The sequence below is a fragment of the Nyctereutes procyonoides genome, unplaced genomic scaffold (assembly GCF_905146905.1).
Source record: "Nyctereutes procyonoides isolate TBG_1078 unplaced genomic scaffold, NYPRO_anot_genome, whole genome shotgun sequence".
NCBI lineage: Eukaryota > Metazoa > Chordata > Mammalia > Carnivora > Canidae > Nyctereutes > Nyctereutes procyonoides.
Window position 1 is genome coordinate 40699806 of NW_026575047.1, and position 26925 is coordinate 40726730.

At 47.1% G+C, this 26925-nt stretch overlaps 1 protein-coding gene and 1 pseudogene across 3 annotated transcripts in view; one reads left to right on the forward strand and one right to left on the reverse strand.

Moving 5' to 3' along the window:
- Window positions 1–26925, forward strand: part of NTRK3 (neurotrophic receptor tyrosine kinase 3) — a 377133-nt gene that overhangs the window by 146347 nt on the left and 203861 nt on the right. The gene's annotated exons all lie outside the window — the stretch shown is intronic.
- On the reverse strand, window positions 23182–23845 carry LOC129510543 (ferritin light chain-like; annotated as a pseudogene).

Consider the following 26925-nt stretch of genomic DNA (forward strand, 5'->3'; position numbering starts at 1 on the left):
CTGCCCTTCATGCTGTGCATGCATCATGGGATGAGCTGTACGGGGTGATGGAGAGGTGTGCTGCAGGACAAGGAATGCATTTTTCATCCAGCTGTGGCCTCATTCACCAGGGGCATCTACCACCTGCTCCAGCCCCTAAGCTTCTAGAGAAAAAGAGGAAGAACTTCTGGTTGGGTCCCTTCCTGGCTCTTTCACATGGAGGATTAATAACATACTCTTTTTCTCGCTTGCACAATACGTTTAGAGAGATTCACCAAGTCGCTCTGGTACATGGATATTTATGCTCTTCTCTCTCTCTCTCTCTCTTTTTTTAAGATTTTATTTATTCATGAGAGACACACAGAGGAGAGAGGCAGAGACACAGGTCGAGGGAGAAGCAGGTTCCCTGCAGGGAGCCCAATGTGGGACTCGATTCCAGGACCTGAGTCAAAGGCAGACGCTCAACCGCTGAGCCACCCAGGCGTCCCTTATGCTCTTCTCTTATATTAATTCTGCTTCCACAAGCCAGAGAGAGATTGCTGGCATTCTTATACCAGCCTCCCTAGGTCCCCCTCACCCTACCACCTATGGGAGAGTCTCCCTAATCGGTGGGACCCAGTGCAAGACGTTCAAAAAGTATGAATTTCAAGATTTCAGCCCCAAGTGTGGTGCTCTTCTGAGTGCAGAGCTCTTCTGAGCACAGAGCCAGCTCTGCTCCCCGAATCCAGCCCCCAGGGACTCGATCTTTCCCTGAATGGTCTTGAAGGAAAGCTCTTTCTATGCTTTGTTTTTCAAGAGAGGCTGAGATTTGAGGTAAAGACAAGAATGTTAGCTGATTTGTCACTTCTAATCATAGCAGGGAAAGAGAACAGGAGGCATCGAACATTTATTGAGTACTTACGTGGTGCCAGATGTATAATAGATCTTATAATAGTCTTCATAGGTGGTGCTATGCTCTGCTTTCTAAAGATGGGAAAGCTGCTCAGACTGGCGCGTTTGCCCAAGGTCATGTGACCACTAAGTAGGAAAGCAAGGTTTTACTTTTTTTTTAATTATTATTTTTTTAAAATTATTTATTCATGAGAGACACACAGAGAGAGGCAGAGACATAGGCAGAGGAAGAAGCAGGCTCCCTGCAGGGAGTCCAATGCCGGACTTGATCCCAGGACCCAGGATCACAGCCAAAGGCAGACACTCAAATACTGAGCCACCCAGGTGCCCCAGAAAACCAGGTTTTAAATGATGTCACTTAAATCAGTGGTTCTCAATCTTAGCTGCACATTCCAATCATCTAGTGAAATGATATAAATCCCTTGGCCCAGGCTGCACCCCATACCCATTAAATCAGAATCTGGACATGAACCCAGGCACAGGCATGCTTTTTAAACTCCTTGGATGATTTTGTTCATGTAGTCAAGATTGAGAAGCAGTGGTGTCCAAGTCCCCGATGCAGCTTCACACGTTCCCCTAGATTTCAGGTCTGTGTGCAGTCTGCAGACCAGCCAATCTGATCACTCAGGAGCTTGTTAAACCTACAGATGCTGGGGATTTGCCCCACACCCACTGGGCTAGACCTGGAGTGAAGTGTGGGACAGGCAGTCTCTCTAGGTGATTCTTAGGCTCACTGAAGTTTAGGAACCGTTGTCTTAGACTTGTGGAGGGATGAGGGATAATAGTATGGCCAGTGCATCTCAGACTCTCATGTGCTAATGATCCCTGGAGGATGCTGGGGATCCCCTGAAAATGCAGATTTGGATTAAACAGTCTGGGGAAGGGCTGAGAGTCAGCATTTCTCAGAAGCTTCCAGAGGCTGCTCTGTGGCCCACACTTCTAGTTACAAGGGACCTAGCCCTTGGGAGAAAACTTCAGAATTGTGACCTGGGAATTAGGTCACGTTTCTACGTTCCATTCTTCCTGCGGGCTCTTTTGCAACATTAGCCCACCTCAGAGGCTTACTTTTCTAACTGGAACAATGACGTGACCACAAGACTACAGAATACAACCATTATAGGCACACCTCTTATTGCGCTCCACAGATTGCAAATTGAATGTTTGTGCCACTCCTACATCAAACAAATCTGTTGGTGCCATTTTGTCCAGTGGCATCTGCCTACTTTGTGTCTCTATGTCACCTGTTGGTAATTTTCAGGAAATTTCAAACTTTTTCATGATGATACGTGTTTTGGTGATCTGTGATCAATGGTGATGACTCACTGAAAACTCAGATGATGGTTAGCATTTTTTAGCAATAAAGTATTTTTTTAAATTTAGGTATGACCATTATTTTCTTAGACATCATGCTATTGCACACTTCATAGATGACAGTATAGTATAAACATAACTTTGATATGCACTGGGGAGCCAGAACATTCATTTGACTCACTTCCTTGCCATTTGTGCAGTGTTGCAGTGGTCTGGAACTGAACCCCCAGGATCTCTGAGGTCCGCCTGTACTTCGGAGGCATTTTAGTTCTACCCTCTTTGGGTAAATAAGCTGGCCAGATTTCCTAGAGCAGTTTCTGTAGTGGCTTCTCTGGTTTAAACCAAACCACCACCTCCTTCCACACAAAGGCACTTGTAAGAACCTGCTGCCTCGTTCGTTTTTTTCCTCAGTGACAAGTGTGAGGTCAATTAACAGTGACATTCCCCTTGAAGAGAGCTGGGGACAGGCCCCAGAGAGGCCAGAAGCCAGTTGGCAGGCTGGCATTCCCAGCCTAGAGTTCCTTTCCTTTTCTGGAAACTTCTGTGTCCTGTTTGCTCTTCTTTTGAGGGCCAATCCTTGAAGATGGTGCTGGGGGCTCTAGGGAACTAGAGAAGCTTGAACTATCAAGATCTCAGCTGAATGAGGTCAGGGCCATCAGGGGAGGGGACCCCATGGGTTAAGTGGATGGCCATCCAGGCTGCCTGCTGGCCTCAGGTGCTGCAGGAGGCTAGAATTGCCTTCTTCCAGTCCTGATGCTCCAAGGGTCAGTATTTGTACAGGATGCCGGCCCTGCCCCCCTATTTACTGTGGAATAAGAGTTGCAAAGAGTTGGCTAAAGACTGGAGCAGTGGTGGTGTTTTTTTGTTTTTTTTTTTGTTTTTGTTTGTTTGTTTGTTTGTTGTTTTTTTTAACCAGTCCCAGAAATGCCAAGTCTGTCTACCTGACAGGCATCGTGAATTCAGAGGGGCCTCTGTGCCACAGCAGCCATGCAGACCTGTTCCAGGCAGGGCAGAAGAATGCCAGCGTCTGTCCATCTGCCAGCAGGACCTGACACGAAGCCCTAAGGAGGGCGCCTGGATGGTTCTAGGAACTGCCTTTCAAAGTGAATCCTTCCAAATAAACAGAGTTGGGCAGATTGGCCTGGGACCAGGGGAGGGGGTGCCGAGGGTCACCCCAGTGTTGGCTCGGCCCCCAGGAAAAGCAGGCAGGATTTGAGTTATTATTAACTCTTACGTGTGGAAGTGGCTCCAACAGCACCAGTCCCTGCCTGGCCTTGCTTTGTGCAGGGAACCACCTGCCTGATGGGGCTGTGGGTGGGGCCCAAGGACTTCTCAGGAGAGGCGCTAGCAGACATTAGGAGACATATAAGACATTAGGAGACATATAAGAGGATGCATGCGTTTGCTATTGCTGAGTGTGTGGATGGGAGCCGCCTTTCTGGAAGTGGTTTGGCATTTTCATTACAAGGCTAAAATCATGGGAAAGCCCGTGTCACAGTAACTCCATGTCTGAGACTTTCACCTTAAGGTAATAATAACAAATGGCCACCCATATTTATGTTTGTGGACGCTCATTCCGCTGCAACTGACACAGCCAACTTGATAAAGTCCAAATTGTTTAAATATCTAAAGATAAACAGCTGGTGAACACATTCTGGTCCATCCATACAATGTAATTCAATGCAGACCTTAAGAATGACCATTTTCCAGTATGCCTGTGTGGCTCAGTGGTTCAGTGTCTGCTTTTGGCTCAGGTCTGGATCCCAGGTCTGGATCCCAGGGTCCTGAGATCGAATCCCATATCAGGCTCCCTGCGGGGAGCCTCCTTCTCCCTCTGCTTATGTCTCTCCTTCTCTCTGTCTCTCGTGAATAAATAAATAAAATATTTTAAAAAAAGAATGACAATATTCCAAAGTAGATTTTTAACATTTCTGAAAGGGCATACATGCAAATAGTAAGAAAGCCAAGTGGCATAGAAGATAGTATAATGACAAGTGTCCATCTCTGCCTGATTTTCTGCTCCTGGGGCCACCACTGTGAGGTTCTTGCATATCCTTCCAGAGATGGTCAATCCCTGGACAGAAGTTTCCCAATTACTTCTATACAGGCATCACTTGTATTCACATTGCTGTGCACCATGTTATTTTTGCCAACAATTTATCCTTGAGATTGTTCCCTGTCAGCTCACAGAGATCTACTGCATTCTTTTTTTTCTTGTTTTCCACCTTTATTGAGTTCTAATTAATATATAACAGTGTGTAAGTTTAGGGTGTATGCTGTGATCATTCGATACATGAATATATTTACTGTGTTCCTTTTTTTATAGTTGCGTATTTTAAAAATGATACTTTAAAGCGATGTTTATTGAAATATTGTGTGAAAATGTGAACAATGTATTTCCCAGTGAGTAAAGACTGCAAGCAGTTTCTTGCTAGGTTCCCCCCCACCCCTAAAATAAAGGGGAAGTACTTTCACATCTATACCTAGAAAAATCCCGGGACCTTATTGACAGATGAGAATGGAAATAGTGGTTATGTTTGGTTGGTAGGATTATGGATGCTTTTTTATTTCCTCCTCTGTGATTGGTATTTTCTTTGTGTTCCAAGTTTTCTGCCCTGAACCTTAAAACAAAGCAAGAAGCTGCTGGGGTGGTAGGCTGCACTCTTTTACTGAATGGAGCATGATGACTCGTTCCCCACCAAGGCTCCATCTGCCCCTTCAAGTGGACGACCTGGGCTCTGGTGTCAGGATTACTGACTGCACGGACCAGGGCTCCTTCCCATGGGTTCTCAGGCCACTTGCATCAGAATCACTGATGGTAGTGGGGACTGATTAAAATGAGCTTCCTGGGCCACATCTCCCAAATCCAGTATTCTGGTGGTAGGCCCTAGGAATCCATATTCTTAAAAAGACACTCTCTGTGATGATGGTGCTCATGAATGTTGGGGAAACTTTGCTGTAATCAGAAATTGGCAAACTTTTTCCTAAAACCCAGATAGTAAATATTTTAGACTTTGCTTGCCATCTGGTTCCTGTTGCAATCACTCAACTCAGGCTGCTGTAGCAGGAAAACAGTCATAGACAACATGTAAATAAATAGGCTTGGCTCTGTCCTGATAAAACTTTATTTATAAAAAGCGGCAACAGATTGATGTGACCCACAGGCCATAGTTGCAGGCTCCTGATGTAGATTGACACATAGTACCCTAAAAAATCAATCAGAAGATGGGAGAACTTTCCAAGAGCTCCTTATATTTGAAAAATCAGATCATATTACAAGAAGTAACCATTAATAAAGTGCTTTTTACATGCCAGGCACTTTTCAGACGTAAGCAAAACTTAAAATAATGTAGCACAGTAGCTATCCTTCGTATTACCTCGGCAAGGCAATTGAAGAGATGAGCCGATTAACCTGAGATGACATTGTGATGGCAGCTTTGCCTGAACGCACAGCCGAGGAGGAAGGTTGTAGTGTGACAGTCCTCTTTCTCTCTAGGCTTTGGGAAAGAATAATTTTAGTCTGCTTCCAGGGCATCAGGTGTCCCCAGGTCCCTCCAAGTTCCCGAACTAAGGGGGAACAGCCAGAGCCGTGCACTTGGTGGTAGTACAAGTCCTGGGATCCCTCTGTACCTCACAGTTGCCTTAGCTGAGTGGTGTCCTGAGCCATTGTGGGGTCTCTAGGCCCCATGGGCATCAAGAGTCTTTCTTGTGGCCCTCCTCTGATGACTGCTCAAGGTTTCAGGTAGCTGATGTTCATTCACCCCACTTGGAGACCATGGAGATGGACTGATACGCAGGCCATCTGAGGCAGGTCTGCTGAGCAAGAGTGACCATGTCTGATGTCTGGCTCGTTCTTCTCCTCCCTTCATTTCCCAACCCCAGCCTGCCTGAGCTTCAGCCACCTCGCTGGCTCAAGAGGAAGCAAAAGCCCCCGAGACAGGTTCTGAGGCTGGTGGTTCAGCCAGATAGCTTTGCCCAGGCAGCTATGGGTGGATCAATACCCACTGAGAAAACTGGTAGCTACCAATTTCTGAGCGCCTAGCTGGCCTGGAGATGCTGGGTTTGTTACATAAAATCTTGAAGGTTTGGCTTACTCACTGAGTAAACTGAGATAATTTACAGAAAACAGTAACCAGAGCCTAGAATCCAATACCCAGGGCAGAGTAACTGCTCAATCAAGCAGCAGCTAATTATACGTTCTCATTATTCTGACAGTCAGGAGTCCCTGTGGTTGACATCATCATCCCATTTTCTATAGACGAGAGAGCTGGGGTTCTGGAAGCACTGGTTAGGTTGTGTGGTCTGTCGGACTCCGAAGCTGTGTCCTCCTAGTGTTGTGCGTTTTTTTTTTTTTTTTTAACTACTTACTCTTTTGAGAGAGAGAGAGAGAGAGAGAGAGAGAGAGAGAGAGAGAGAGAGAAGCACAAGCAGGGGGAGCAGCAAAGGGAGAGGGAGAAGCAGACTCCCCGCTGAGCAGGGAGCCTGACATGAGACTCGATCCCAGGACTCCAGACCTGAGCTGAAGGCAGACGCTTCATCAACTGAGCCTCCTGGGCACCCCAGTGTTGTGCATTTTAAAGTCAGAAAAGAAGGGGCTTCAGGGCTGCTGGGAGCCATGGTGCATCCCAGCCTAAGCTGCAGAAAGCCCATGACAGATGGGTCTTTACTTCCCTCCATCATCTGAGAGCCTCCAGCCTGCTCGCAGAACTGGTCTAGTAGCAAACTCCCCAAGTACCAAGAGGTACTTTCTCTTATCAGCTAATAATCTGCTTATCCTGCCTCAGGTAGACCCCCAGCTACAGGTTAGTGGGGCCCTTTATGGCACTGGTCCTGGCCTTTTGACCCCTGCCCCCACACTTTCCTGCTCTGTCTTCCTGTGTCTCTCAAAGTGCATGCTAACAACATGGCACACTCTGGCAGGAACCCCGTTTGTTTCTAGATTCCAGCTGAGGGCTTGGCTCATATTCAGAGATAGGGGTGAAACAGGTGAGAAGCAGAGGCCTCGGCCAGCATACCCCAAACCGTGCTCAGGGGTGCCCCGCCCCCCCCCCCCCGCCCCCATCATTTGTATCTCAGGGAACTGTCCGGTGAGCTAGAGATTTAAGAGGCATTCATTCTTGACCCCTTTCTCTCCCTCCCCTTGCAGTCCCCACCCCACCACCCCTGCCTGCTCTGGTACAGCCCCAGTCCTGTGGCTGTCACCTCTTGTGTCCCTCTGGAAGCTGTCCCCTCTGTCTTTGCATGCTGCCTTCCGTCCGTCCTGGGGACCCCCCCTCCAGCCCTGGCCCTTCTGCCTGCTACCCCCACTGCAGTCAAAGTAGCAGAGTCTTACTGGGCAATGGAAATTTGCTTGTGTCCTGTTCAGTGCTCCAGAAACTCCAGGCTTCCTCCTGCTCTTAGGAGAAAAGCCGACACCCTTGATTTCCACTCTTGCCACAGCGGCCATCCCTCTGCTTCCCCGATGTTCTGTGCTGCCCAGGACTGCCTCGAATGGTCCTCATGGCACAGCTTCCCAGGTTCCCGGCTTTTCCTTTCTGTTCCCAATCTTCACTCCTCCCAGGATGCCTGCCCTGACCCCCTAGAGCTGTGTGTGTGGGGGTGCCCCCATGACTGGCCTTTATAGCACCATGCACCTTTCTTCTATAGTACCTTATGTGGTTTTTGAAGGAGGGTTTGGTGAATGCTTGCCTCTCCCAGCAGGACTGTGTTGGGCTTGCTCACACAGCATTATTAATGCTGGTAGATTGCCTAAAGCGGTGTGTGTGTGTGTGTGTGTGTGTGTGTGTGTGTGTGTGTGCAAATGTCCTCTGACATTTGGGCTTCACACCCAAAGGGCTGGACCCTGGCGCTCCTCCCTGGATCACCAGCACCCCCAGTTTTGTTACTACTATGATGAGACTTGTGATCTGGGATATTTCTTTTGATGCCTGTTGATTTACCAGTAAGCTAGAGATGGGAATATTCTCTTCCAGTTAACAGCTCTTCCCATGCATTGCTCCCCCCCACCAACCCCTATGGGGTCTCCCAGACAGGAAGACACCAGGATGGAACGCCTTTCCCTAAGATCACACCATGCTTCACTGGCTCTCTGTCTCTCTCAGCAACTCTTCTTAATCCACAGCCTGTGCAGACTTGGGCCACTTGTATGGCGTATTATTATGCTCACACCACGGCGATTTCCTCCCTAGCCTGCTCCTGGTGCTCGTTACAGCTTCCAGTCAGATGGGCCTGGCGTCGAGTCCTGGTGCTGCTGCCTGGGAGCTCTGACCCTTACGGTGGCTTATTAACTATTCTGAGCTTCCATTTCCCCAGCCAACAAACGAAAGCGGAATCTTCATTATGCAGGGTAGATGAGAATTAAGTGAAATTATGTACATAAAGCAATTCACTTAGTCCCTGGCCATGTAGTAATCACTCAATTAAGGTGGTGAGGGGAGAAATATTCTGACTCCCTGTGCATTCAGGGAAGCTGTGAGTCATCCGCAGGTCTTGCAATGGCTTTGATTTGCAGCCTTGGTCTGACCTTAGAATCACTTAGGGATCTCTTAAAAATTCCCAATGTCCAGATTGCTCCCCTGACCAGAGAAATCAGAGTCTCTGCAGCCCTCCCCAGCCTCCTTCTGACAGAGCACAAACCCTTTGGGGCATATGGAGGTGGGAGGGATGAAGACGTGGCAGAGAAAGCTCTCATATATTGGGCCCCCGCTATGTGTCAGGCACTGTGCCTGGCACTTGACGTGTTCTCATTTTATTATCACTGTGATCCTGTGATACAGGAATTATTGTTTCTGGTTCCTCTATAACCTTCGGGAAGGATGAGTGACTTGTTAATGTCAGGCATTGGCTGGCTTAAGGAGGAGAGACGAAGAGATGAGGGTGGCGCTGGGGTACTCTCCTTTCGTTGGGTCCATTTCTGCCCTCTGACGTGTGCACTCCTTTCTCGAGGTGGCTGGCTGAGCACCCAGTTTTCGCCACCCTCTGTGTGGGGGCTGGCGGCCACACCTGTCCACCTGCAGTGTTTAATGACCCAGCCCGCTTGCTGCTCATCGGGGCCCTCGCCAGTCATCTGCCACCTGTTCCTCCATGTGTGGTCGGTCGTGCTGTTTGCTTAACGGGGAGATTTAAGTGCCTCACAAAGGCTCCCTGTGGATGAGGGGAGAAGCATTCGCTGACTGGAAATGGGAGCATTGTTGTTGTTGTTGTTGTTTTACTGCCATTAATTTGCAGGCTTTCCATCGGGTTGGGAAAAGTGAGGGATGAGTTGGGCACAGAGAGGGAGGGGCTCCTCCTTGCCTGACTGTACAGGTGGATCAGAAGGGCAGTTCTGGAGTTCAGAGCATCTAAAACTTTACTGTGCATGCACAACACTCAAGAATCTTGTTAAAATGCAGACTCTGACGTGACAGGTCGAGGCAGGGCCTGAGAGTCTGCATTTCTCATAAGCTCCTGAATGAGACGGATCCCACTGGTCTGCCAGCCACACTTGGCTTTAGCAAGGTTCTAGCTTCCGATGAAGGACACTCATGTCTGTGTTCTGATCCCTGCAATTTCCATCTGAGGAAGTGCCCTGGTATGGCTCAGAAACCTGGGTGTTAGCTCTGGCTCTGCTCTCATTTATCTTCAGACATCCTACGAGCTTCACTTTGTCCTCCATAATAGGATGTGGCTTAAATGACTTTCAAGGTCCCTTCTGGTTGTACCATTCTGTAATTCTGTCAGTTGGGTTGGAGAAGGAAAACAGGGTAGTAGATCAGAGGCAGCATGGGGAGGAGAGGGTGGAAAAGAACATCCATTGCACAAATTAGTTTTTCCTCTGAGGTCACCAGGCCTAAGCCAGGAGGGGTCAGAGGTCAGAGGTTAAGGGAGATGGCCAGTGACCTTCCTCTTGTGTGTCTAAGAGCCCAGGGCAGACTGAACTGGCAGGTAGGAGTGGTAACTCTTACTTTCTCACTCACATGTGGCTTCTCTGGATGGCAGGAGTGTACCTGGGGACATTTCCCATTCTGCAGGTCCTATGGAAGATCTTCTCTGTAGGAGGGTACAAGTCTAGCCAGGTGGGGATGCAGACCTGTGCACTTTTTTTGTCCTTAATGGGCACAGAATGTAAGAGATATGTACGTTACAAGACCCGGAGTCTTGTCACTTTTTGGATTGGAATCCCTAAGTCCATCTATCAGCTGGGGAACTGTGTGCCACCAATGGGGATCTCTTCTCAAGGGGTGCTGTCGGATTCTCCTTACACCATGATGGCTGACCCCTGCACCTACGTGGCTGCCACCACATCTCTAGGATGGCACTTTCTCTTTCTACTGGGCTGTTCTTGGGGGGCTTCCCAGTCGCTTGCCCCTCCCTACCATGTTGATCTGTTGGATCCCCAGGTTCTGACTCCTTCCAGTCTGGACTCTCCCACTGCCACCTGGGACTCAGTAATGATACTTCACTCGATTTGGTGAGTTCCAGTCTAAGGTTAGGTGGTATTTTCATTTCACCATTTCCGGTAGAAGTTTTCACATGCAGTAGGCTTTATCCAGCCTACCCAACTAGACATGTCCATCTGGAAGTGGATGGACTTGGGTTCCTGTCTCGGTGATTGCTCTTGGCAGACATGGGATGGTCTGTAGTTGGGCCAGGGGGGCCAGGGAGGCCCGTCAGAGCTGGTTATTGTCTCTGCCAGCCTTTCTCTAGGGAGTCTGTGACACTTTTGGAGTGTTCTAGTACAGATGGCCATCGCCTGTAGCCTCTGGACTCACAAAGACTCCAGAACTGGGGATCTTTATTTATTTTTTTTGTATTTTATATACTTACTTTTATAAAAGGAGTGTAGCCACATCATAGAAGATATAAAAATTACTGAAACAAGCAGTAATTTCATTATTCAGTAATTATCAATGTTAGCATAATGCATGTGAATGCGATGTGAACACACATGGGCACACACAGATCTAGGCAACATCGGTCTATACCTAGGTATCTAGATCCACGTACACACTTTACAAGTATATTTAAATGAAAATCATCTTGAACAGTCCATATGGTTCTTGATCTTTATTTCCCACCCAACAGTGTTTCCTAAATATCTTTCCATGCCATTCATGGGACCCATCTCTTTAGCTTTTCCCATGACTGTGCAAATCGTATTTCTCTTCCTTGCTTTCCTCTTTTCATGTTGTTTGTATATTATGCTTTTCATTTGGTTAATTCAGAATTTATTCCATGTGCCCTGAGGCTACATGGCAAGGGGGATAAGGGTGTATTTATAAAATGTGAATGAGCATAAGAAAGACCCAGGCCCTGCCTTCTCTGCTTCTCGCTCCTCTCAGCTACCTCGATGCAGCCCGGCTTTGTTCAGGTGGCATCAGGTATAGAGAGGCTTGGCAGAGGCTGACTTAACCTTCTTCTGTCTGCGGCGGCCGTGGCCACACAGCATCAATCACCAATTATGGATCACCTACTGTGGGGCATTTCAAAGGCCTTGAGGGTACAGCTCCTCTAGGAGCAGAAACCAATGTGGAAGCTGGGACAGGCTCCAGTGAAATATGTAATCCTAACAGCAGAATCCTTAATCATATGCACATGCAGGTCACCCTTAAAGGCGGGTTTGAGCTGCACGAGGCCACTCATACACGTATGGCCTTCGGTGCCACTAACATTGTCTCTTACAATTTTCTTAATAATGTTCCCCCCCACCCCGGCTTACATTATTGTGAGAATATGGCATAGGATACACATACAAAATACATGTTACTCCACTGCTTAGGTAATTGGTTAGAATGCTAATCAACAATAGGTTATCAGCAGTTAAGTTCTGGGGGAGTCAGAGGTTATGTGGATTTTCACCTGCATGAGGGTGGGTGTCCCAATCCCTGCGTTATTCAAGGGGTGGCTGTACACACACACCCAACAAATGCTGGTAGAGGGAGATGGGGCAGAGGGAGGCAGTGGTTGTGAGCACAAGCTTTGGTGTAAGATAGGAACCAGAGTCGTCGACTTGGCATTTTGTTTCTCGGGCAAGTCACTTAGACTTTCTGCACCCCAGCTGCCCGCATTTGTAGATGTGAATGAATTGTGCCTGCTTGAGAAGAGTTTTGAGAGCATCAATTGGGGTCACATATGGGAAGCACTCAGTGCAGTGACTCACACATGGCCAGTACTCAGAAGGTGGCCACTGGCATATTTTTAGGGATCTCATAGGTGAGAGAAAGGCAGTGCTTCCCCAGGTGTGTGTGTGTGTGTGTGCATTTCCACTCATGAGGTCCCTTTCTTTTGATGAACTTAGACTGTTTTATGGAGTTATTTTTATTCCACCTCAGTAGGAAGCATAGGGAAAAGATACAGCCCTGCTTTCATTCTATAGAAAGATAACTTCAGACCCAGAGAAGCAGCAGCATGTCAGGGCTTGTGGAAAGAATGTCACACCAGTGGTAAGGAGGGGCAGGCTCTCCTCCTGCCTCTGCTGCAGAGTGGCCTGGGGTAGTCACTACTCTCTCTGACCCTCCATTTCCATGATTCAGGATGAGCCAACTGGTTGGGCCACCTCCTAAACCCAGCCCTGTGTGGCCCTAAGGCAGCCGTCAGCCGCCCCCCCCCCCCCCGGAATCATTCCCCTCATCCTGGGTAGACATTCCCGAGGCATTAGCATGGACAGTTAGGCCAGTGCTCACTGGCACCCAGGAGAGCCACAGGTGTTTGAACTTGGCAGTGTTGAGCATACAGTGGGGGAGCACAATAATCATCCTGTCCATGGCCTCACCAGAATGCACTTGGTCTCTCTCAGTGTAGTTCAGCTTGAATTATTGATGATGATCCTTCCAAGTCATTTGGGAAGATGAATGAAGCCTTAGTAATTGGTGCCCCTTGCACAGTCTTGTCTTGGCTAACGTCTATTGAGATGTCAGCCCATGGAGAGCACCAGACTTGAGGATTTCTGTCTTGCCGTCAAGTCAGGTGAGAACTAGCTGAGTTCCAGCAGGCTACATGGTGCCCAGCCTGTGGAAGCAGAGCAAGACTAAGCTCTGAGCCCCAAACATAATGGGGCATGTAAACAGACACCGGACACTGTGGTTCTTGCCTCAAGACCCTCTCGGTGGCTGACTCATCCCCTGTGTTCTCTTTCCCCCTCCCTGCCGAGGCCGGTGAACTATTTAGGGATGCTTTATCCTCAATGATGTAGCCAGCCCATTTCCTTGACCTCGTTGCACAGAGCTGGCCTTGGGGATGATGAGATGACCTGGTGAAGCAGGGGCTCAGGCTGAGATAGGGCTGGAAGAGGGCAGTGAGCTCACACACACACACACACACACACACACACAACTGGAAGTCACTGAATTTCAGTGTTGCTAGCTGGGTAGTGGCATCAGCATGACACTCTCAAGGATAGCTCACCAAAAAGTCAAAACATTGTGCTGACGACAGAGTGGGAAATAGCAGCCATAATCTCCACGCTCACAAAGCATGTTAAGGAAGGAACAAGTGACCAAACATTCGGAAGACAGGATCTCAGATTGCAGCAGCAGAGACAGACACTGTTCTAAGGAAATGCACATCTTCATTAGAAACAGTAGAATGGATTTCAAAAGGAGGTTGAGAAATATCTTCAGTGCATAAACTACAACTTACTCTGAATCTAGGCTGGAAGGAATCTGACGTGCAGCTCTACTACACATACCTGCACAGGGTAAAAAGTCATCGTCTTTCAGTGTTAAATAAAGATGAATGGATCTGTGCCTTACACCACTCACCAAATCTTGTCATGTTGGAGCCAGAAATTTTAAATTAGTGTGATTTGTAGCTAAGATGTTCTGCAAAGTGGTAGTCTCTGCCCCAGGATGAGCCCTGTGGTTTGAGGCAGAGCAGGTGTGTCTAGACTAGTTGGGGAGCACAGAGTCCATTGCACTAGGAATGATAGACTGGAGAGGAAATTCAGTAGCACAGCAAAGCTAAGTCAGCAGCCAAGTGTATAGGAAGTATGTTTGCTGTCTAGACTTGTCCACTGGTGTCCCATAGAATGGAGTCCAGGCCATGCCGCTCCAACCAGGGTCTCTAGGGTGCATCTAGTCTTCTGGATTCTGGCTCTTGAGGGGGACAGGGCCCACTGTCTCTAGTTAGTGTAGGAGGAGCTCTTTGGTGGGGGTGGGGGGGTTGTAGATGGATTTCCATATGCCTGTATCTCTCACCTTCTTGTGGGAAGACTGATGGCATGGCCCCTGAAGACTTGTGCCATTTGAACATCACTGTCCCCCTACAATATCCCTAGCAGTGGTTTTATCGAGAGTAAAAGACTGGCATGGGTAGATGGGCTTTTGAGGCAAAGAAGGAAAGAGGTTTCTATCTTTGTACAGTCTAAAGTCTTTCTGCCTCTTCAATCCATGGGCAGTGTGAAGCTGTCCCATCTTCTCACCACTGTGTCGAATCTGAAAAATCACGCTCTATCTGCCTCCTCATACTGATAGGACGTGTGTGTGTGTATATATATATATATATATATATATATATATATATATATATATTTGTGTGTATATGTGTGTGTGTATTTATAAAGAGATTTATTTCAAGGAATTGGCTCATAGGATAGTGGGGGCTGGCAAGTCTGAAATCTGTAGAGCAGGCTGGTAGGATGGAAACTCAGGCGGGAGTTCATGCTACAGTCTTGAAGCAGAGTTTCTTCTTTGAGAAACCTTGTGTATATATATATATATTTTTCCCCCTCTTGTAGCCTTTCAACTGATTGGACAAGACCCACCCACATAATCAAAGAATCTCCTTTACTTAAAGGCAGCTGATTATGGATTTTAACAACATCTATGAAATATCTCCCCAACACCACTTAGATTAAGGTTTTGTATTTTTTAAAAAAGGTTTTATTTTATTTATTTTAGAGAGAGAGAGTGAGCAGGAGCATAGCAGGGGGAGGGGCAAAGGAAGAGGGAGAAGCAGACTTCTTGCTGAAGAGGGAGCCTGATGTGGGTCCTAGGATTATGATCTGAGACAAAGGTAGGCACTTAACCAATGGAGCCACCCAGGCGTCCCTTAGATTAAGGTTTGATTAAATAGGTAGACACTATAGCCTCACCAAGTGGACACATAAAAGTGATGATTATGATGCTTAATCTCTCTTAGCCCCAGTGTTCCTTATCCTTAATGGAGTTATAATATCTATAACCTAGGGTTGTCATGACGATTAAGTGTACTGATATCCATGACATTCTTAGCCTGTCCCCAATAGGTACTTACTGGTAGGTATGTAGCTGTTGGTTTTAGTATCATGAGCAATGGCCATGGAAGATATGTGCAGAAGCACCAGAATGCCCTCCATCAACTGTGCCTGGAAGCAGCCAGACCCTCCTTTGTGCAGTAGCCCTTCCAGCTAGTACAGACTGACTTTGAAGGGCTCTGGGATTCTGGAAAGAGATCCTCAGCCTGGGAGTGGAGATGAGGGGATATTCCTCAGCTAATTTAGAAGGTGATTATGCGGCTATTGGTAAGAGTCTTCTTGGGGAGGTGTTGGAGGGTGGAAGATTCTTCTGAGAGCCTTTAAGACCGTGCTTAATCCCCCTCTCCTTTTTTTTGCTTTGTTCTTCCCAGGTGGTCTATGTATAGAAAGTTGTGTGTTTTTGTTTGTGTATTAGTATGACTAAATAGAGATACTTAATTCAGGTCTAGCACTCGTGAGGAGTTAGAAATATCTTCACAAATGCCTCTTACTCAGGAGGCCTCCCCAAGAACCACTCTTGCTTCTTCTGTTAGCATCCTGTCCCTGTACCAACAATTCTGTTGCACAGGACCAGGGGAGACCTGAAGCTGGCTCAGTGGCCCTGGGCAGGTCCTTATACTGGTAGGTGGGGATTCCTGTGTCCTTCTCTTTCCAGCTGATCCCAAGGCAGGAGGCGTTTGTAATCTGATTGGAGAGAGGCCTGGGCATGATATTCATTGTAGAGCCATGTTTTACTAAGCAGTCAAGACTCCTGTGCTTCACAAGTCAGGAATTTATTTCTTGTGACCTTCTCTGATGCATCTTCTTGTTCCACCTGCTGCTGACTGCTGTCAAGTAGAGGTAAGGTGGCCAAGGCCTACTTCAGTTCACAGAAGGTAGAGTAGGAAGCTCTGTTGGGCACCTGAGGTTTACCAGAGCTGTCCATGGGGATTATTGGCTGCTGGCTCTGTGATGAACTGCCTGATGCTTGGTTCCCCTTGGCCACTGTTTCTTGCATCTGAAGCTCTATAGACGCGCACCCTGTGAAGATCAGGGGTAAAAGGTGAGATGTGTCTTTCTTGGCTACTTGGTTATAATACACTTACAACAATATCAAAACCCCTTGAATCATTCTTTGGGGCAGAGCCTGATTCCTATTTCACCTCTTTGCCATGTGTCTCTCCTTTTCTCAGTGGATTCTGAAGAGATCTTAGTGACTGAAAGGTGGCCAACCCTTGGGCTGAGAATGGGGATGGTGGCGTGTAGAGGAGTGAGCCTCAAGGAACTGAATGTTGAGACCTCATTCTTCTCTCTGGAGGAATAATTCCTGTTGTTCACATAGTCTTCAATTAAGCTTTGTCTGCCATGGCTGCCCTGGGGAGAGAGCTCCCAATCCTAGAGTCCTCAGACCAGAGAAGCTCCAGATCATCCTGGCCAACTCTGTAGTTTCCTCTCCAAACCCTGAAGCCTTCAAGTATGTGCTTGTGGGACTGAATTCCATGCTCTGAGTTGTTCATTGCGTGGGTCACCTCACTGCAATGGCCAATTTCTGGTTTCAGTGTCTGTTCCCTGTTTTTATGAACACTTAGTAGCTATTAGATCAACATGGTGATAGAAAAAGAGAAAAGTGGTTTTAAGTGCCCCCCCCCCCAATCTTTGATATAGAGTTGGAGATCGGAGAGCAATCTAGTGACTTCTTGGAGAACAGTGAGAACAGTATGGTTGGGGCAGAGCCAGGCTAGAACCCAGGCTCTTGACTCCAGACTCTGTGCTCCTCCCACCATAACATTTTGCTTCTATGATCTTAAATTCTGGCCTCCTTGTCTCATGAAGGGTTTTAGGGACTACTTGGGCAGCTGAGGGATAGGAGACATTGGCAATGTTAAGGGCATTGGCATTCCTGTTGCCCTTGAGAACCTACGCCGTTATGGTCTTTCTTCTCATCCAACATTTTGTGGTCACAGTCTGTGTCAGCTTTTAACAGGGACCCCAGCCAAGGCACTTTCTCTCTCCCTCACTCCCCTCCAGATCACCTTTCGGACTGCTCGCCCTGGTTCTGTGAGCCTCGTCTAGGTTGCTGCCATCTCTCTGCTAAAGAGCTGCCCAGTGTGCTTTCAGCGGCCACCTCCCAGGAGCCCCTCACAGCTTCTTGCTCGTCTCTAGCCCCCCTTCTGCAGAATCCAGTCTTAGCACTGCTCAGTGCTCATCTGCTCTTTCAACCCCGTTCTCTCCAGCTGGCCTCTGTGGGCACCTCTTGTCATTCTCACCATCCTCTTCCCTTTCAGGAGTGTCTTTCAGGATCGTAGTGAAGGGAGTGAGGCCTTGAGCACGAAATAGAAGAAGGTGCCAGAAACCCCCAGTAATCAAGGTTAAAAACCATCAGTAGGGTTTTTTTTATATTAATTTTGATCTTCTTTACAGTATTACTTTGCAGTATTATTTCTCTTGCTCACTGAGGCTTGGGCACCTCTTACGTGCTGTGCTGGAAGGGGAATGTTTCATTTGCTGCACCCTGACCCAGTGCTGTCATGCATGCTCCCCACCTGTCTGTGCTCCTACTCTCCTGGCTTTGCCCCTCACCAGCCTTCACTGGTGCTCATCTAGTCTCTTGGCCCTTGTGGACTCATTTCTTATGAATTAATATCCTGTTTGCATCTTTTCCCAGATTGTTAATAAAGATGTTAACACATTCTGTCGGACTCACTCCAACCTCTCCATAGCCTGCCCGCTAACTGGGGCCCCTGCCTGAGAAAAGAAACTGCATTTTATCAGGAGTTGTGGTGTTTGCAATCTCCTGGGGAATATTCCCATCCTGCCCTGGTCTGTGTTATCCTCCTACAAGAACCTTAGTGGCTCATGTGCCAGGCATGCTGAAACTCTAGGAATGGTGTGAAAGATAAGCCCTTGTAAATAAGGCTTACATCCTTGTGAATGTGGAGGGCTGATGGCATGCACAGTCTAGCCAGTTTGGATTAATTTTTCAGGGAGGATTTTGCAGAGGCCATATCAGTTGCTTTTCTGAAGTCCACTCATTGCACCTCCAGTCTCCTTGGCCACCCACTTGTTTTGTTGGTCAGGAAGAGACCTCACTGCCGTGGGCAGGTGTCTGCTTGTTCTTCTGTGCTTTGGTGTACTGGCCACATAGAAGATATTTTTTCCTGTTGGCCTCTGTGTTTCAAAAGTAGCTGGGATGAGATTTACCTTTGTTTCTTCTTGTCAAAGGAACAGATAGATTTTGTAACATAAATTTGACAAAATGGAAGGATGCACTAGAATGATCCATCCTTTACAAACAAGCACACACTTTGAGTTGCCCATGTGTGAAAGAAGGTTGTTTTCTTTGTTAACAAAGTAGTGAATGCCCACAAAATTAACTCAGGAAATAGAGAAAAACATTACATTGACCGTATACCCCAAACAACATTAACAGCTTTCCTTTCTGTCCTTTTTATGTATTTATCATGCTGTGGATATAATTTTATGTTTGCTTTCACATAGCATCATATTAGATGGTCTCTGTGTTATTACATAATCATTACAACCATCATTTTTAAGGATCACAAGCTTTTCAATCCAAGTAAATCTATTTTTTTACATGTAATTGTTCCCTTTTTTTTTTTTTAGTTGGTCACTTAGGTTATAAATACTGTTATAAATACCAATGAAGTGAACATCTTTGTGCATATAATTTTCCTTAGTTAGGATTAATCCTGTAGCTTAGATTCCTGGTGAAGGAATTAATCCCCTGCATTCATGGGGAGGATGAACATACTGCTTTAGAGAAGACTTTGACCAATCAACAAAGCCAAGGTCAGCATATGAAAGTTCTGTTCCCACTCCTTGCACTAGGCAAAAACATTTTTATCCATGAGTTACTGTTACCCTAGGAGTTCCTCAGATAGACATATAAATAATTGTGGCACTCTTCATAGTAGTCTGGTCCATTCATTTTCTCATGTTAACAGCATCAGTGATGGTAGCAATAACATACTGACTGCTACCTGACATATTCCTTCCATCACCACCGTTTGATAGAAATATATTTGGGCCACATATGTAATGTTAAATTTTCTAGTAGACTTATTCATCAAAGTAAAGTGAAACAGGTGAAAGTAATATTAATACTCTATTTTATTTAACCCAGTATATGTGAAATAGTACCACTTCCACCTGTAGCAGTAGCCACAAATGCTTAATGGCCACACTGCCTTCCACCAAATAACCCAAAACATTCCAGCGAATTCTCTCTTCTTTCTCCTAGGTAGGCTGTGAAAGTCTCTTCTATTTTTCAGCCTCAAGTTCAGGTTTACCCAAAGCCGACTCTGAGGCAAGGACTTGAGGGGTGGGTCGTTGATCTGGGAGGTGATTCTGGGAAGCATATGGGAGCAAGTGAGAAAGTGTGAAGGGAAGGTGAATTTTCCGAGGATGGGTGTGACCCTGAGCGATTATTGCCATGGGTGCCTGGAGCTTCACCTGGCTGGGGACAGTCTGAGAAGTTGAGTGGGACATGCCTCAGAATTGCTCCCCATGGAGATCCAGGGGTGGGGACATCTACTCATGGATGCCTACCCTCCATTCACTGGTAGTGCTTGTCTCCAGGGGTGTAGGGTGGGGCCTCAGCAGCAGCATCTGCCTCTGGTCTATGTCAAGGTGTGGTGGGATCTTCTTCTTCCTCTTTCTGCTCTTTTTCTTCATTAGCTCTATGCCCAGCATGGAGCCCAGCATAGGGCTTGAACTCACAACCCTGAGATTGAGACCTGAGCTGAGATCAAGAGTTGGACAGTTAACCAACTGAGTCAACCACATGCCCCAGGACCTTCTTGGATGGGCATGATCCCAGCCCAGGTCATTCTTAGTTGATAGTAATCATGGGTGATCTGTGCTCAGTGTATACAGGCAGCAGAAGCTGATTCTTGCCCACCAGGCCAAAACTAATGGACCAAAGGATCTTGAGAATGCTCGGAATGCAATAGGACTGGGGAGGAGGGTGCTGGTTTGGGAAATGGGAGGGACTATGATTTTGTTCTGTGGTATATATAGCAAGCTGGCAGCATAGTTAATATCAGAGTGGTTGAAGTGCCCGCAGTCCCCTTGTTTGTTTCTGAGTGTGAAGTTGGGGAGAGGTCACTCTGGCTGCCTTTTGGAAGGTCAGCACCTAAAATTATCCTCCTAATGATACTGCATACAATAAAAGAAAGATGATTCCCCTAGAGGAAATCAAATTGCTATTAAGGGATAAACCCCAAACAGCTAAAAATGGACAGATGGACACTTGCAGAAGGGGATTGGACTTTCTGGTGAAATCTGAGTAAGATTGTGCCAGTCAATTTTCTGCTTTTGATAACACACTATGGTTATGTGGGACGTCACCGTTGGGGGAAGCTAGGTGATGGCTATGTGGGACCTTCCTGTGCTATTTTTGCAACTTCCTATGGGTCTATAATCATTTCACAATAAAAAGTAATAAAAGGAAAGGAAAGCGGAACTGGTGGCTTGGAGATATAGATACTTTTGGAGTAGAATTTGGAGAAATTGGAGTTTCCAAACCTCATGTTTTTCTCCCGTCTCATCCTCAAGTGCACCAGAATACCAGAGCTGAATCTTTAGACCTCAGCTTTACTCCTCCACCAGGCTTTCAAACCCAAGGAGGGTTAGGCACCCATTTATTTGGATTTTAATGGATTTACAAGTCATTGTATTATTGAAGTTTATTTTTGGAGATTTGTTATTGATCTGCAGTGAATTGGAGAGGATAACACACAGGTCTGGAAGGGGGCTGGTTCATACAATCAGCTCTCAGCCCCATTTCAGCAAGAAGGAGGGGGGCGGATAAGCTCCCTTTTGTTGAAACATTCCCTCCAAATAACAGAAGAGTAGCTATTTCTTTATGTGGCTTCCCAGCCAGAGCCTATTCGGAGGTGATTATTAAGTTCTAAAATGTGACCATCGGTATGAAGACAGTCAAGTATCCAGAGAATGTGAATGCATCCATTCTTTGTTCTTGCAATGTTCTAATGCCAGAGGAACTAAGAGAGTCTGAGGTCTTGGTGGCAGGTACTGGTAACGCCAGCCCTGTGCACCATTATCTTGGATTTATCCACAACTCCCCGATAATGGGTGTTGGGAAGCCATTGCTTATCTAAACAAGATCTATGAGCCTTACACCTTCGTTTAGCTATTAAATTTCTACCACTAATTCTGTAATAAGCATTTGGCCAATCAGTTTCATTCTGTTGTGATGGGTTTGGACAGATTTAATCTCAGCGATAAAATTAATTCACAACGATAGAAAATACTGAGCCATATTCTTCCTACTGTCAAAGTCATTCCCTGGGAGTACATCAACTATTGAGGGAGCAAGATGCATTCACACCTGCAGGGCACTGGAGACTTGCTCAGTCAGAGTTGTGTTGTGGGGCGCTAGACTTTCCCACAGGCCCTTGTTTCTTAATCTGTGTACAGCCTAGCCTTTGGGGTTGGGGAGGGTGTGCTCACAATCTACACGTAATCCTTCTTCCTGGAGGGCAGAGTATTTTACAGGTCTGATCTCATTCTTCCTCCCAGCCTTCTCTGGAGGCTGGGAGGGATCTGCTTTGGGGAAGATTTCTTCTTTCTTCTAAGACCTCTCCACAGCTCACTGGCCTTCAAACTGGAAGAGGAGCCCACTCCACTGACTTTTCCTAAAGAGTTTCCAAGGAGCTGCATTTTCCCTGGAGGGGAATGAGGATGTATCCTCTGCTTGTATCATGGGATTCAGAGTCAGGGAGGGCTCTGTACAGTCCTGGCTCTACCACGTGGGTGACCTTGCTCAGCCTATTTGCCCTCACTTGCCCTCAGTTTCTTATGGGAATGGGGAGGATGTCACTTGTGCTGTTGAGACATTTAGTGAATGAGAGCTTTTTGTACAAGATAAATAGATTGCCCATGTTATTACTATTAATTTTATAACAAGAAATACTGAAGCCCAGAGAGAGGGTTAAAGGGTTCTCCCTGAGTCATTCACCAGAACCCTGCATTCTGGTCCAGAGTGCCTATGGCAGGGGTGATGCCCGTGTTGTCATGGTTACAGCACAGGCTCTAGGGTCAGATTGCATGATTGCCATTATTACGACCGCTTGTATTACCTGAGACAAGTATGCTAAAGTTGGAAATGACAGGACTGTTAGATGCAAACAGAACCTGTCTGTGAAAATCCTGATTCGAAGATCTTTTGTCCCTTCCTTGTGCCCTAGTCAAGCTGCCCATTTGGCAGTGATACGAGGATGAGGATATTTTTCCTCCTTTGTTTCCAGTTCTTTCCAGAACTGGCTTTTTAAAGGAGAAGAATAGATGCTTGACTTTGTGATCCAAATTGAGGTTCTTCCTTGCCAGAAAATGCTTCCCCATCTGTCAGAGGTTTCTTATCAAGGGAAAATAATTTAATGTTTACACTGAAGTAAAGTGACACTTGGTTTTACCTTCTGTGGTAGGCAGAATAATTCCGCCTTCACCCCCTTCCTCCCCAAAAATATCAGGTCTCCATCCTTGGAACCTGTAAATAGTACCTTATAAGGGAAAAGGGTCTTTGCAGATGTGATTAAATTAGGATTTTGAGATGGGGAGGTTATCCTGGATTACTGGGGTGGGGCCTTAAATGAAGTCATGTGTAGAGACAGCTTTATTGTTTCCATTGTGGCCCAGGGCTTGGGCAAATCCTCCAGGGGCTCAAAAAGCTGCCTGTTGGCTGGCTGTACGGAGAGGTTCAGATACAAGCCCTGGCACCAGGGGGTTGCCAGAGGGGCCCTTCCAAGGCTGCTGGGCTCCAGAGGCTCCTAGTTGTGCTGGAGGGTGAGTCTTTCGATGAGCTACTCACCCAGCCCAGCCTGGGGGCCAGCCAGCCTGCAGAGGTGATTTAGGTGGTCTGGTCTCCCATCTTCTCTATGAGTTTCACCTCTTCATCTAGGAAGTGCCTACCAGGAAGCCCCAGGCACAAGGGTCTGTGCAGGCTGAACCTAAGTCATGCAGACCCGCAAGGGCTTGGTTCAGGTTCTTCTTCTTTAGGATCATGGCAATTTCCATGGCATCCAGGGTTTGACTCTACTCATCTTGGGGTGGCTTCTGCATGTCTTGAAAGGTGTGGCCGCCTTACTGGTTTTGCATCTTCAGGAGACACTCAGGACCCTTGTACTTCTCAGCTGACTCTCAGAAGAAGTGGCCCAAGGCCTCCTGAGCTACATGGTCATGGTCGAAATAGAAGCCCAGAGAGAGGTAGATGTAGGAGGCCCAAAGATGCACGTTGACCAGGTGGTTGATAGTGGCTTCCACCTCACTGGGATAATTCTGACAAATCTGGGAGCTCCTGGTTGATTGTAAGTTGCTAAGCTCAAAATGTGGTGTTGGCTGGTCCCAGAGGCAAAGGATGGCCAAGAAGATGTCCCCAAAGGTTGTGACTGGAGAAAAGGCTGGAGAGTGATTGGAGGCTGCATGAAAGGGCATCCCTGGGTCTATTAGTCTAAGCACTGGTGAAGGAAGAGACAGATCCGGGAACTGCCAGGTTCTATACATATTTTTTCAAGAGATAAGCTAAGGGAAATTTGAGCCCTCACAATGAGGGAATGAGCAGAGAGATTTGAAAGGGCAGGCCTCAAAGATTGGAGTGATGTAGTCACAAGCCAAGGAATGCTGACATCTCCCAGAAACTGGGACAGTCTAAGACCAGATTCTCCCCAGGAGCCTTAGGAGGGAGCACAACCCTACTGACACCTTGGTTTGAGCCTAGCGATACTGATATCCAATTTTTGGCCTCCAGAACTAGGAGCAAATAAATGTCCCCTGTTTTAAGCCCCTGAGTTTGAGGTAATTTGTTACCTCAGCTCTAGAAAACCAACATGCCTTCATACTCTTGGGGCTGTCCAGGGGGTCAGCCTCTCCTGGTGGCCTGATTTCCTCAAGAAGGTCAGCACCCTGGAAAGTCTACCCACTGGAGACTGAACCAAACTCTGGTTCTGCTTATGGCTCAGATCTACCAAAGGCGAGGCCATTGTTCTAACCTTCCAGGGTTGATGGTCAAAGAAAGCTGATTTGATGCAGGACATTTGAAGCCATGCAGTGGGAGCCTCCATGGTGATCCTAGCTAAGGGGCCTCGGTGACCAGAGCTGTATCCCCAACCCTCAAAGGGTAGCACTGCAGGGCAGCATGGGTGGTCATACTTCTCGGACCTGCCAGCCCTGCTTGCCCAGAGGAGGCTTTCTGGCTGTTGAGGAGCTTGGGGCTAGGGCTGGACTGCAGGCAGAGTGCACAGGAGCTGCTCGGGAGGCTATGCCTTAGCTTGTCACACCTGTGTTTGAGGCAGGAGGGGTCTGAGTGTTGTGAATCCCATTTGCTACATTGTGATGTATGATCCACCATGAGATGGGATACATGTAATTTGTGAGCAATATGTGAAAATGCCAACTTCTGCAGAAGGTTTATTCTTTTCAGTAAATTAGGGCAGCGTCACGGTTTTTTCATGAACTTGCATTCTGATATGTTCTCTGGATTAGGACAGAAAGGGGTGGAGTTTTAGTGAGCCACACTGGGAATTGCTCACATTTTGGAGACACTTGTTTGGCAGGTGAGCCCTGGAGATTGAAAGAGTCCAAGAACCATGACCAAGGAAACTCTTCCTTCCTTCTAGCCACACATGGGTCAGATGTGTGATCTCCCCACCCTCTTGCTCATATAGACTTCACTGATTGATCCTGGCACTGTTCGGCGTGGACTCAGGTTCAGAATCCTTCCCAATACCATGCCTTAGTTTTCTACCAGCACTTGACATACATTTGTCATTTCTGCTAATTCCTTCCTCAACACTGAGATAACCACGAATCTGCCCTAATTCCCAGCAGGTATGCTGGTCTTTCCGAAGTCCCTTTTTAAGCACCTGTGTAATGAGAAGTCTAGCCCCAGCCCCCCCTTTCTTTGACCGGGATAAGCTGCAGGTAATAAAACCAGTTCCCAATTTATCTCGGTTCCCCGTTTCGAGCCATGGCAAACGTCACAATAGAGATCAGGCCTCTGGCTTTTCAGTGGGTCACAGATCACAGAGGAGGCATGAGGACTAAATTTGGAAGTCAGCAGCTGTCCTATGATGGGCGTTGGCTGATTTTATTTTATTTTATTTTATTTTATTTTATTTTATTTTATTTTATTTTATTTTATTTTATTTTATTTTATTTTATTTTATTTTTTTGAGATGAGAGTTTTGTTCTGATGCCTTGAGTACCAGCAGCATGCAAAAGGCCCCCAGAGTGCTGGGCTGGAGCAGGAGTGCACCTGCTTGTCTGAGAAGCTGTGTTTTTCAGCACCACTTGAGGCTGGAGGTCGTGGCCATACCACCCAGGAGGAGGAGGAGATAGGCAGGAGGAGCCGTGAGGAGCCAGCTGCCAGCCAGCGTTTGCCTCCTGGCTTTGCGGGTGTCTGGTGCCCGGAGCAGAGGCTGCGACAGGATTGTGGGCTGGTCCATAGCCCCCGGGACACTGAGAGGGCTTGTGGGAGGAGGAGATGGGGAGGAAAACAATGCAACGCTAGATCCTGAACGCGATCAGCCAACTGTGAATGTTTTTGTCTGTTTGCCATTGACTTCCTAGGGACGACTGGAGAAAAATCCTCTGTCGTTTCCTTTCTAAAGAAGACATGACCGTGGCTAGTTTTGCAATAAGGATTTCCTGCTGGGGTTTGCGAGTGAGTTTGTGGTGGAGACTCTAAGCAGACCTCACCCATATCCCCTTCTTTATGGAGTGACGGATGGAAGAGTGCTGGTCTGTGTGGCCTAGGGGGTGGGTTCCTTCCTCCCTCCCTTGCTTGCTTCTTTTCTTTATTATTTTTGAGCATCCACTGTGCATCATGTCCTAGTTTACACATTAGGGTTTAGCAGTAAATAGAGTGTCTAGTGAAGCTTCTATTACAGTGGGGACGAGAGGGACCGACAGGATACCAGCAAATACATATATGACATGTCAGGTGCTGATATGTGCTAGGCTGGAGAAGAAAGTTGAGAAGATACAGCCAGCTGGAGGGGCTGGGGAGCTCTGCTGGATAGGAAAATCTCTAGAATGAGGGCCGGCTGAGTAGAGAAGGGAATGTGCCCAGCAGGCCCTTGGGGAGGAGTGTTCCCGGAGAGTGAACAAGAGCAGAGGCCCTAGATTGCATCCAGCAAGCTTGGCAGAAGCTTGACAGGTGGTGATATACACAGGAAGTCAGTGACAGGGAAGTCTGGTGACGAGACAGGTCTGAGTCCTGGGATGGGACATAAGGACAGGCCCCTGCTTTCTGGGAGAACTGGCAGGACAAAGCATGGTCTCAGTGCTAGAGAAATTGGAGACCTGGCCAGGATTTTGCTTTGGTTCTTGCTGATAAATGGACATGACTTTATTCTCTTTTGTGATCCCCAGAAGTAACAGACACCAATTTTGCCTTCCCTAAAGTGCCATATCTGACTTGGAAAAAGGAGCCAATACTCACTAGTCACTACATAATGATAAGGTTGGCGTGTTTTAACCATTGAAAACTAGCTCCACGGCTCTCTTTGTTTTGA